The 13,379-nt window shown below is 33.0% G+C and overlaps 1 non-coding gene across 1 annotated transcript; it reads right to left on the bottom strand.

Moving 5' to 3' along the window:
- Positions 1-1,360: 1,360 nt before the first annotated feature.
- On the bottom strand, positions 1,361-1,433 carry TRNAE-UUC (transfer RNA glutamic acid (anticodon UUC)). The gene has a single exon. It is a non-coding gene; the product is annotated as a tRNA-Glu (tRNA).
- Between the last annotated feature and the right edge of the window lie 11,946 nt (positions 1,434-13,379).

The following is a 13,379-nucleotide window of genomic DNA, read 5'->3' as shown; positions in this document are numbered from 1 at the left end:
ATACCATTAGAACCACCTTGTCCGAAACCCCTATTAAGGAAACTTACCGCCCTTTGGCTTGAATAACAAATAAAATATATTGGCTTGAAAATCAAGAAAATTGACTTTTACCACGTTATTCTCCACAAACGGGATATCTTTTTCTTTCCGCTTGATTTTTCTTCTCAGCTAGCTGGGCACTGGAAAATCATAGAGAGCTGTATAATAGCTCATTTTAATGGAAATTGCAACATCTAGTCACTTTTGTAATTAAAAATAAAATACTTTTTAAAGTAGAATCAATTTTGTCAAAAAATTGCATTTTTGATGTATTTTCATGCTGCAGTCTTTTCAAAGACATTTCAATTTTGAAGCAATCAAACAGTTCATGGTAATGAACTCTTTAGTAATAATAGCTACTTGTCTCAATAGTAACCGAAACTCCTGGAACCAAAATTTTCTTTTTTGGCTTATCCGGGTTGCAGCGGTAGCTAGCAACCTAGTAAGAGACGATCACCTCCAATGTCAAGAAATATAAAACCGGGTTGCAGCGGTAGCTAGCAATTACAGTAAAGAACGATCTCTCGCCAATAGTAACTGATATACAGTGGCGCCAGGGGTAGCTACAAGTACATAAAAGGATCAATAGGGTTCGTCGTAATTTAATAAGGAACGACCTCTTGCCTATACTAGATTTTATAGGCCACTTAACTGTAGCATAGGCTAGTACAGTTACATTTAAGGTCAATATATTAAAATTTTCCAATAAAAATACATTAAAAGACGATTACAGTAAAGAACGAACTTCAGCCCATAGTAACTAAAACAAGATTATAATTTTAGACTCAAACTAGTAGTTTGTTTGCTTTAGTATAAAATACTGTCATCAGGGAGATTCAAACCCATGCTTACAGTAAAGAACGATCTCTCGTCCATATTATAAAGACGGTCATTGGAATAAAAACCCAATACATACATTTGATTTAGTTAGCTACTTGATTGTTTGAGGCTAGTCTCTTACTATTTCAAAGAAGAAAAAGCCGTAGGCTTTTTCCTGTTTGTAATCAATTAGAAAGAGTTCTACCTTTAATCCGGGTTTTTATAATTATAATAATTTATAATAAAGATCGAACTCTTCCCTATACTAACTTGCATACGCAACTTCACTATAGTTAATATAGTTAAGATTACAGTATTTATATTATACATCATTATAAATTATAAAAGGTTCAAATATTCGAAGATTATAGAGTTAAAAATTTTCCCACACCGGGAATCGAACCCGAGCCTGTTTTATAGTAAAGAACGAACTCTTGCCCTTAGTTACCTATGTCTTGTCAAATTAGCTAATTAATTTCACCTGATTTTGTTTTAAAAATAATTCCCACACTGGGATTCGAACCCAAGCCAATTGGTTGAAAGCCAACTATCCTAAACCACTAGACCATATGAGATATGTGTAAAAAGCTAATTAATTGTTTTATGATATCCGGGTTGCTGCGGTAGCTAGCAACCTAGTAAGAGACGATCACCTCCAATGTTAAGAAATATAAAACCCCCCAACTCCTAAAAACAGCGTCAGATCAAAACAAAAAGTACAAAATTAGAAAAGCCTTGTCCGAATCCTCTATAAAGGAAACTTACCTCCCTTTGTCTTGAATAACAAAGAAAATATATTGGCTTGATAATCAAGAAAATTGACTTTAACCACGTTATTCTCCACAAACAGGATATTTTTTTCTTTCTTTTCCACAGATAGCTTGGCACTGGAACATCGTAGAGAGTTGTTCAATGGCTCATTTTAAAGGAAATCTCTAGATCTAGCGCTATTTTTACTTAATTTTTTTTTAATTAATTTTTTTTACGAAAAACTTAATTTTTTATATACAATATTAAACAATGACGTCATAGTCTTTGGATGTAGTTAGTACATAAAGTCTGGATCATCGAATTAAAGCTGAAACTAAGTAAAGAACAATTATGCCTCCATATATTCACAGTGATCTATAAAATTTCCCATTACATCTATAAACTGTTCCACAGTTGCCGGTCCATACCTTGGAAGCTTTTCACTAAACATGCAACATTTCTTTTGGATATTACTATGAAGTTTTGCGAAAGCATCTCTAGCTGACTTTTCAACAAAATTTATTCTTTCAGAGATAATTTTAATCTTTAATTTTGAATATTTTTCGTAATCCCGGTAAAAAATTCGTAAAATTTTTCTAAATTTACTAAGATCAGTCAGCATTGTTGCCATGTTTTTGGACTTCTGAATATAATTTTTAATTTTGCCCTTATGCGTTCTTTGCAGCTTGTGTAAACTGCAAAAAATCCATGGTATCCGAGCAATAGTTTGAATATTTCAATTCAAGCTAGAAAAATACCTGAAAATGTTAAAATTAGTTTTATTTTTAGTTAGGTTCTAACTACCCGATGTGGAATTTACTATGTATTTTCAGATCAAAAAATTCAATTTTTTAATATATTTAATTTTTCAGTTTAGATTTATAATAAAGAACGAACTCTTCCCTATACTAACTTGCATACGCAACTTCACTATACTTAAGATTACAGTATTTATATTATACATCATTATAAATTATAAAAGGTTCAAATGTTCGAAGATTATAGAGTTAAAAATTTTCCCACACCGGGAATCGAACCCGAGCCTGTTAAGTGAAAGTTAACTATCCTAGCCACTAGACCATATGGAACCATAAAGAAGTATGATTTAAGAGCCATATGTATATTATTATTTCACCATACCAATTATAATCCGGGTTGCAGTGGTAGCTAGCAACCTAGTAAGAGACGATCACGTCCAATGTTAAGAAATATAAAAACCCATAGTTCCTAATCCGGGTTGCAGCGGTAGCTAGCAACCTAGTAAGAGACGATCACCTCCAATGTTAAGAAATATAAACCCCCCCAACTCCTAAAAAAGAGTCAGATCAAAACAAAAAGTACACCATTAGAACCACCTTGTCCGAATCCTCTATAAAGGAAACTTACCGCCCTTTGGCTTGAATAACAAAGAAAATATATTGGCTTGAAAATCAAGAAAATTTACTTTTACCACGTTATTCTCCACAAACAGGATATTCTTTTCTTTCCGCTTTTTTTTCCTGCTCAGCTAGCTGGGCACTGGAAAATCATAGAGAGCTGTATAATAGCTCATTTTAAAGGAAATTGCAACATCTAGTCACTTTTGTATTTAAAAATAAAATACTTTTTAAATTAGAATCAATTTTGTCAAAAAAAATTTATTTTTGATGTATTTTCATACTGCAGTCTTTTCAAAGATATTTGAATTTTGATTATAATAAAGATCCAACTCTTGCCTATACTAACTGGTATGGGTCGCTTAACTATAGTGTAGGATTGTAAAGTTATATTTAAATTCAACAAATTAAAAATTATCTACAACGGGGAATCGAACCCTGATGGCCCTCGTGACAAGCGGTTATGTTTACCATTGTACTATTGGATACTCATGATGAATATGTTACATATAAGACATGATAAAAATGGTTAACTTACTAAGAAAATTAAATAAGGAATCGGTCTGGTTAATTATCCGGGTTGCAGCGGTAGCTAGCAACCTAGTAAGAGACGATCACCTCCAATGTCAAGAAATATAAAACCCCCCAACTCCTAAAAAAAGAGTCAGATCAAAACAAAAAGTACACCATTAGAACCGCCTTGTCCGAATCCTCTATAAAGGAAACTTACCTCCCTTTGGCTTGAATAACAAAGAAAATATATTGGCTTGAAAATCAAGAAAATTGACTTTTACCACGTTATTCTCCACAAACGGGATATTTTTTTCTTTCCGCTTTTTCTTTCTGCTCAGCTAGCTGGGCACTGGAAAATCATAGAGAGCTGTATAATAGCTCATTTTAAAGGAAATTGCAACATCTAGTCACTTTTGTATTTAAAAATAATTACATTAAAAGACGATCACTGAAATAACAAACCATTCCATACATTGGACTTAGTTAGCCACCTGATTGTTTGAGTTTCGTCTCTTACTATTTAAAAGAAGAAAAAGCCGTAGGCTTTTTCCTGTTTGTATTTATAGTTAAAAAACGAACTCAAGTCCAAAGAAACTGAACACTGTGGTTCATTCATATTATCCTCATTATTTTAGCTAGAATGTAAATAAACAAGTTTCTTTTTTAAATTTTAAATTGAAAAGATAGTGCTTTTAATTCAAAATATTAAAAGTTCTCCCCGATGGTGAATCGAACCCCCTTCTCCCAGGTAACAAGTGGGCATACTTACCATTAGACTATCGAAGACTTTTAAAATAAAAGTTATATATAAGATATGATAATCCGGGTTGCAGCGGTAGCTAGCAACCTAGTAAGAGACGATCACGTCTAATGTTAAGAAATATAAAAACCCATAACTCCTTAAAAAAAAGAGTCCGATAAAAACAAAACGTACACCATTAGAATCGCCTTGGCCGAAATTCATATAAGGGAAACTTACCGCCCTTTGGCTTGAATAACAAATAAAATATATTGGCTTGAAAATCAAGAAAATTGACTTTTACCACGTTATTCTCCACAAAGGGGATATTTTTTTCTTTCTTCTTCTTTTCCACAGATAGCTTGGGACTGGAACATCGTAGAGAGTTGTTCAATGGCTCATTTTAAAGGTAATTAATGGCGTTAAGAACTTTTTGTACTTAAAACAATGTATTTTTAAAATATAATCAGTTTTTTACGAAAAATTGCATATTTCATATTAAAGATTGATCAATGACGTCATAATTGTATACCAGTGGTAGGATTTGAACCCACACCTCAGAAAAGACTGGTGACTATCACCAGCGCCTTGGACCACTCGGCCAAGAAAAATATCCCACAAAAGGGATATTTTTTTCTTTCTTTCTTCTTCTTCTTCTTCTTTTCCACAGATATCTTGGCACTGGGACATTGTAGAGAGTTGTTCAATGACTCATTTTAAAGGAAATCTCTAGATCTAGTGCCATTTTTACTTAATTTTCTTTTAAATTAATTATTTTTTACGGAAAACGTATTTTTTTATTATAATAAAGAACGAACTCTATTATAATAAAGAACGAATATTTTACCGATTGTCTACTAATAACCATATATGACGTAATAAGTGACATGACGTAATATCTAAAACCTATTGTGTACTAATAACCATATATGACTTAATGAGCGACGTGACGTAAAAATTGAAAAAATTAATTTTTATTTTATTTTCGTTTTTAGTTCAGAATCGCTAGTTATAAACTGCAAAAATATTTATGGTGTCTGAACAATAGTTTTAATCTTTTAATTTAGACTAGAAAAATACCTGAAAATTTAAAATTTAGTTTAATTTTTTGTTAGGTTCTTGATACTTGATACGTGACATAAACATTCAACTAACGGTTACATAATGGTTTCAATCAAGCAAGCTACACGCAAGTTAAAAAAACAGTACTACCAAAAAAACAGAAATAGCATCTTGAAAAGAATAAGAAAAAAGTTGCTACCAGAATAATGGGTAGATACTGGAGTGACAAAAGCTATAATGAAAAAATTAAATTCTCTGCGAGGTTGTACCGAAGAACGCATTAGGACAAAGGGAAAAATTACATTCAGAAATACAAGAAGATGGCAAAAAGGCAGGCTGATCTTCGTAAATTGAGAAACATTTTACGTATGTTTTACCAGGATCACGAAAAGTATTCAAAATTACATATTAAAATTCTCTTTGAAAGAGCGGATGCTGTTGAAAAGTCGGCTAGAAGTGCTTTGGCAAAGCTTCATAGTAATATCCAAAAGAAATGTTGTCAGTTTAATGAAAAGCTTCCAAGGTATGGATTGGCAACTGCGGAACAGTTTATAGATGCAATGGAAAATGTTCGACAACACAGTGAATATACGGAGGCGTACTTCTTAGAAAATTCGTATATCAATTTTGGAAGGAGCAATTGCAGTTTATGTAGCAGCAATAAAAATATATATACAAGCATACCTATCAACAGTGAAGGAAAAGCAATGTTTGTCAATTATGGCGAAAACAAGCCTGATAGGGTTATTAGTATATGTTTTTGTAAGACTAATGATTTAGAACAAATTCCTGGAACACCGACTCAAGAAAAAAGCATTTCTAACTGTGTTTTAAACAGCTCTTATAGTTCTACTGAATATTTGGCAAAAAATTCTCTGTGTAGTAGAACAAACTGTCCTGAAAAGTACGATACAACTATTGAAAAATGCTCTGAATCTAGATCTGACAAGGAAATTATGATGGCTGAAGTCACCTATAAAAATCTGAGTAAACATTCAAAACTGAAAATTGGGCAGCAGGTTAATTGGCAATGACACACTGATATCTGCAAGCTCTATCCGACGGATATTGAATTATGTCAAATTCTTTTTGAAATCCTTGAAAATAATACAGCATTAAAATTTTCAACTGACAAAGTGGTTAATCTCTACCTTGGCGGCTTGGATTATTGTGAAATCAATTGCAGGGACACAAGAAAGCATTGGCATTTTTTATACTGTAGCCCAAATGAGGGATGTCAGAGCTATTTGCGTTCTCTAAGGGCACTAGCTCCATATTTTCCTGTCTTGACATGTTTCATTAATAGCGTATATAAGGCAGTATCAAAATCTAAGATTATACAACATATTAATCTACTAAAAGTTGAGGGCTCGTACAAGGAACTAAGTAATTATATAGAAGAAGTGTCAAGTAGACTCTGTCGTAATAATAGTCAAGACTTCATCTACGGTGATTGCAATATTAGAGTTTCTGTGGATGAAAATACAATAATAAAATTATTTGGTGAGAGCCTTGATAAGGTAGCTAACATCAGGGATGTATACCCCACAATGCATTGTGACAGTTGCGAGCAGATAAAGACAAAATACCAATTGAAGAGTCTAAGATTCCTTTCAAATAAGAAAGGTTTTGATGTAATGATGGCCAAAGGTTTTGATGTAATGATGTAATGAACACCAACAACAGGACATACCCAAAGATGACAGAGAACAGCTAATTCATTGTACAGGTTGGAAAGAGGATGTCATAGATTCATTCTCTGTTTGTGATTACTGTGCTGGGAAAATGTTGAAAAGTCAGGAGAATGTACACCGGAATGTATAAAGTGTTTAAATAATTTTGAAATGGCAATGATGCGATTTGTAATGCCTTGTCTTACGATCGTCAGATTAGAGCAAGTAACTGCATTGAAGAGACCTAGAACAGAACTTGTTGACGCTCTTAAGGGGAGAATAGTATATCTACCTGTTGATGTGCAAGCAAATGCAGATATTCAGCCTGAAAAACTTCTTAACATTGATAGTTTTGTAGTCATTGTCAATGGTCAGCCTGCTTATAGCAAGAATGTTTTGACCGCACTAATAGATTTGAGAAAAGTCCATGAAGCACTGTTGTGGTTAAGAGAGAACAACAGTCTCTATAAAACAATACGTGCATACACCCTAGAAGATTTAAATAAAATACTTGAAGCACATCTTGCTGAAAAAGCGGTTGGTGTTGATATTTTACCTGAAATACCGGAAGCTGCAATCCTTCAGAAACTGACAGAAAGCGCAAAATCTACATTGGTTGAACATTTTTCTGTCCAGGCTCTCAATTTTTACAGTAAGGAACGAACCTTAGCACATAGTAACAGAAATAAGATTCCGGGTTGCAGCGGTAGCTAGCAACCTAGTAAGAGACGATCCGGGTTGCAGCGGTAGCTAGCAACGTAGTAAGAGACGATCACGTCCAATGTTAAGAAATATAAAAACCCATAGTTCCTAACAAAGGAGTCAGATCAAAACAAAAAGTACACCATTAGAACCGCCTTGTCCGAAACCCCTGTATAGGAAACTTTCTGTCCCTTGGCTTGAACAGCAAGGGAAATATATTGGCTTGAAAATCAAGAAAATTGACTTTAACCACGTTATTCTCCCCAAACGGGATATTTTTTTCTTTTTTCTTTTTTTTCTTTTCCACAGATAGCTTGGCACTGGAACATCGTAGAGGGTTGTTCAATAGCTCATTTTAAAGTAAATTAATTGGGTTAAAAACCTTTTGTAACTAAAATAAATTATTTCTAAAAGAGAATAAATTTTTCCACCAAAAACTGCATTTTCGATGTCTTTTCACACTCCAGTCTTTCAAACATAATCGTATACCAGCGGTAAGATTTGAACCCACGCCTCCGAAGAGACTGGTGGCTAACACCAGTGCCTTGGACCACTCGGCCAGGCTGCCTCTCATAAATAAATATATATGTGAATTTGGGTTGCAGCAGTAGCTAGCAACCTAGTAAGAGATGATCAGTCCAATGCTAAGAAATATAACAAAACTCCTAAAAATAGAGTCAGATCAAAACAAAAGTACATCATTAGAATTACCTTGTCTGAAACCCTACTAGATAAATAATGAATGTCATCATAGTTTTATATTAGAGCTATGACGTGAATAGAAAAACATGAAATTATATTGTTGTTTCTGAAGACGTCATGAAATAATATCATTGCTCTATGACGTCAACAAAATCATTACGCTGTGACGTCATAATTACTACTTAATAACTACAAAGATGAAAATGTTCTCATTCATAATTACATAATGGTTTCAATCAAGCAAGTCGCACGCAAGTTGAAAAAACAGTACTACACAAACACCAGAGATAGTATCTTGAAAAGAGAAAAGCAAAAATATTCAACCGACCAGGCGCATCGAGAAGTAAAAATTGAGAGAGCAAAACAAAGGTATTCAACCGACCAGGCGTATCGAGAAGTAATAATTGAGAGAGCAAAACAAAGGTATTCAACCGACCAGGCGTATCGAGAAGTAATAATTGAGAGAGCAAAACAAAACAGCAAGATGTGTTATCACAATGATGAAGATTATAGACATGCAAAAATTGAGACAGCCAAACAAAAGATCAAGGAGAGTTATCACAATGATGAAGATTACCGCATCAAATATAAGAAAAACCAAAAGCAAAGGTATTCAACCGTCCAGGTGTATCGAGAAGCAAAAATTGAGACAGCCAAACCAAAGATCAAGGAGCGTTACTGGGGTGACAAAATCTATAATGAAATCCGGGTTGCAGCGGTAGCTAGCAACCTAGTAAGAGACGATCACGTCCAATGTTAAGAAATATAAAAACCCATAGTTCCAAACAAAGGAGTCAGATCAAAACAAAAAGTACACCATTAGAACCACCTTGTCCGAAACCCCTGTATAGGAAACTTTCTGCCCCTTGGCTTGAACAGCAAGGGAAATATATTGGCTTGAAAATCAAGAAAATTGACTTTAACCACGTTATTCTCCCCAAACGGGATATTTTCTTTTTTTTTCTTTTTTTTTTCATTGCAACAGATAGCTTGGCACTGGAACATCGTAGAGGGTTGTTCAATAGCTCATTTTAAATTAAATTAATTGTGTTAAAAACATTTTGTAACTAAAATAAATTATTTATAAAATAGAATAAATTTTTCCACCAAAAACTGCATTTTCGATGTCTTTTCACACTCCAGTCTTTCAAACATAATCGTATACCAGCGGTAAGATTTGAACCCACGCCTCCGAAGAGACTGGTGGCTAACACCAGTGCCTTGGACCACTCGGCCAGGCTGCCTCTCATAAATAAATATATATGTGAATTTGGGTTGCAGCAGTAGCTAGCAACCTAGTAAGAGATGATCAGTCCAATGCTAAGAAATATAACAAAACTCCTAAAAATAGAGTCAGATCAAAACAAAAGTACATCATTAGAATTACCTTTTCTGAAACCCTACTAGATAAATAATGAATGTCATCATAGTTTTTACAATAAAGAACGACACCTTGCCCATATTAACTAAAACATAAATAGGGATTATGTAATTTCCAATAGTATCATGGCTGTAGAGATGACTGAAACCTAGTTACAATAAAAAACGATCATTGGAATAACAAAAATTGCATACCTTTGGAATTAGCTAGTTACTTGATTATTTGAGACTCGTCTCTTACTATTTAAAAGAAGAAAAAGCCGTAGGCTTTTTCCTGTGTGTAATCAGTTTATTATCATAGGCAGCGCGCTAGCACTGCCTGAGTAAAGAACGATGGGGGCACAATGTGTTTTTTTTCCGGGTTTACATTAAAAGACGATCACTGAAATAACAAACCATTCCATACATCGACTTAGTTAGCTGCTTGATTGTTTGAGTTTCGTCTCTTACTATTTAAAAGAAGAAAAAGCCGTAGGCTTTTTCCTGTTTGTATTTATAGTTCAAAAACGAACTCAAGTCCAAAGAAACTGAACCCTGTGGTTCATTCATATTATCTTCATTATTTTAGCTAGAATGTAAATAAACAAGTTTCTTTTTTAAATTTTAAATTGAAAAGATAGTGCTTTTATTCAATTATAATAAAGAACGACCTCTTGCCTATACTAAATTTTATAGGCCACTTAACTATAATATAGGTTAGTAAATTTTACATAATGGACCGAAATAGTTCATCATAAATAGTATTTGTCAATACGGTTCCATTTTATATAATTATCAATTATTATGTAAAATGCAGTAATTTTTGGGGGTTTTTAAAAAAATTTATTTGTTAACTGAAACTAGAATAATTCTTGAAAATTTTAAATAAAATTATATTAAAAGACGATCATTAGGATACCAAACCATTACATATATTGAACTTAGTTAGCTGCCTGATTGCTTGAGGTTTGTCTCATACTATTCCAAATAAGAAAAAGCCGTAGGATTTTTCCTGTTTGTAATCAAGGTTACTATCAAACAGTTCGTTGTAAAGAACTGTATAGTAAGAGCGACTCATCTAAATAGTAACCGATACTCTAAAAAACAGTATTTTTATATTTATATGATGATTTTCAATATGAAATAACAATATATGACGTAATGAGTGATTAAATTAAAATTGAAAAAGTTAATTTTTATTTTATTTTAGTTCAAAATCGATAAAGTTAAAGTTATAGTCGATAACTGCAAAAATATTTATGGTATCTGAGCATTAATTTTGATCTTGCAATTTTAACTGGAATTATACCTGAAAATTCTTTAATTAGTTTTTATTTTTTGTTAGGTTTCTTATACTTAATACGTCTCGTAAACAAAATGTGCTAGATGAAATTTAACTCAGTAATAAAATTATTTATTGTAATTGTTTCACAAGTAAGAAAAATGAAAACTAAGAACATGAAAATATATCAAAGTTGAGCTATACAGCTTGCTGGCAAAAGCAAAGATAAGTATGAGAAAAACAAGGACTCTCTCATATTGATTGCCAAAAACCGATATAAGCAGGATGAGAAAGCAGCAGCTCTAAAAAAGCGTTGTGTTCCAATCCAATACCAAAATGTTGAGGCTTATCGTCTGAATACTATAAAGCTTGAATCAATCCAAACAGAAGTGATGAGGCTTATTGTCTGAATACTATCAAGTCTGCATCAATCCAGAGAATCATTTATTACAGAAATAATGAAGAGTATCGTCAAAGTACTATCAAGTCTGCATCAATCCTGAGAAGCTTTAAATAAGTAGATAATGAAGAGCACCGTCAAAATTACATTAAATCAGTCTCTTGGAAACAAAGAAACAAATACACAAGTGATGATTTGTATCATCATATTTTCATATTTGTATCATGTTATAGTAAAGAACGATATCAAAAATTCTCTCTGACAGGAAATTGAAACACGGTCTCCCGCGTTACAAGCGGACATTCGCACTATTGTACCATCGAAGACCTATAGATTATAAATTATATGTAAGACATGATAATAAATTTGTTAATACACAAAAAAATTATGCAAGGAATCTGTCTAGTTAATCATTATAAATGGGGATTATTTAAGTGTTATCGGTTTCATTTATATTAAAAAATCATCATTAGAAGAACAAACCATTGCATTTATTAGACTGAATTAGCTGCCTGATTCTATGAGGTTCGTCTCTTACTATTACAAAGAAGAAAAAGCTGGAGGCTTTTTTTGTTTGTAATCGGGGTTTTTCTTACCTAGAGCTTGGTAATTTTTTAATAATTCTTATATAAATGAGATTTCTTTTAATTTCCTACATAAATGAGAATGAAGAAGTGACGCTGGGTTGTGAGAAAAGCAAATGGACAACTTCATCTCGACATTGCAAGAAATTATCAGTTCTTTCTCACATCGGTAATAAAACCTGCTTATGATCTCCAATACAACACCGTTCTCGATGGCTCTCACTTCTTTCCAATATACAGTCATTAAATATAGAATACCTCGTCCTCCCCCCAACCAAGCTTTAATCAAATCAAAATGAACATTGTCCTAAAAGAGTGCGCTTAAGGCCTTAGACAATCGAACATGGGGCAAAGACTTACACAATTGAGACCAGAAACAATTCATTCCTTAGTAGCACATTCTTGAAACAGGAAACATATAACATTGTCTGGCTAAACTAAAGTGAAACTAGAAGTGACTCTGGAAATGTAATAAAAACACCTCTTAAACATAATGACAGAAAAATCTTGGAATAATAGGCCTTTTCTTGTAAGACGGTATAAACTAAACTGTTCTCGTAGCAACTTTCTACTTAGATTGTCAACTTTTACGTTTAATTTTCAGTTTTACTGTATGCCAGCCCCGCCACCAAGCCCTAATACCCATATATTCTTTTTGGAATTGTCATGCCGAACATCATGTCATATCATATAAAGGAATACCTGGCACTCTCTTTTCGATAGCAAAAAGTAAATTAAGCTATCCAAGTTATGTTATCCTCAAATTCAGAACAAAAATTATTTATTCGGTTTTAAGATGTTTCAAATTTTCTTATTCATTCTGAATTTCTAGTCATTTGCTATTATTTTATTTTTATTGATCTGTTAGCTAGAAATTAAAGAGATTTTAACAAAAATATTAACCACTTATTCTATTAAATGTTAAAAAAGGATTATAGTTTGAACTATTCAGATAGTGATTTCATTGTTACGAAATTTGATTTACCTGAATACATTGATGCAGGTAGTTTCGATTGCATCCTAACCTAGCTATGGTGTGATTTCAAGTGTTCATGAAAAATTTAACAACAGCAGGATAATTGTTTATCTGGAGAGAATTGGCAAATTAGGAGCTAAAAGTTCGACATTTAAGCTGTTTGCCGTGGCTCAATTAACGGCTGATTAAACAAATAGCACGTTTTTCTCCACGTGGGTAAAAAAAGGAGCTTTCAAGGTGAGCACATTCTTTTGTCTACTTTAAATTTGTCGGCAAGGTTTCATTGGAGGTGACAAAAAAACGAAAGAAGCAACAAGAACTTGACAGTTCTAACGTCTCAAATGTTTCTTCAGGAACATCGGTTGAAGAACTGTCAATCAAATGGTTAGCTGACAATATAGCT

This window comes from Artemia sp. Qi Xiang Cuo, chromosome 15 (assembly GCF_049724085.1).
Source record: "Artemia sp. Qi Xiang Cuo chromosome 15, ASM4972408v1, whole genome shotgun sequence".
Lineage (NCBI taxonomy): Eukaryota > Metazoa > Arthropoda > Branchiopoda > Anostraca > Artemiidae > Artemia > Artemia sp. Qi Xiang Cuo.
This window is presented reverse-complemented; position numbering and strand designations above follow the sequence as displayed.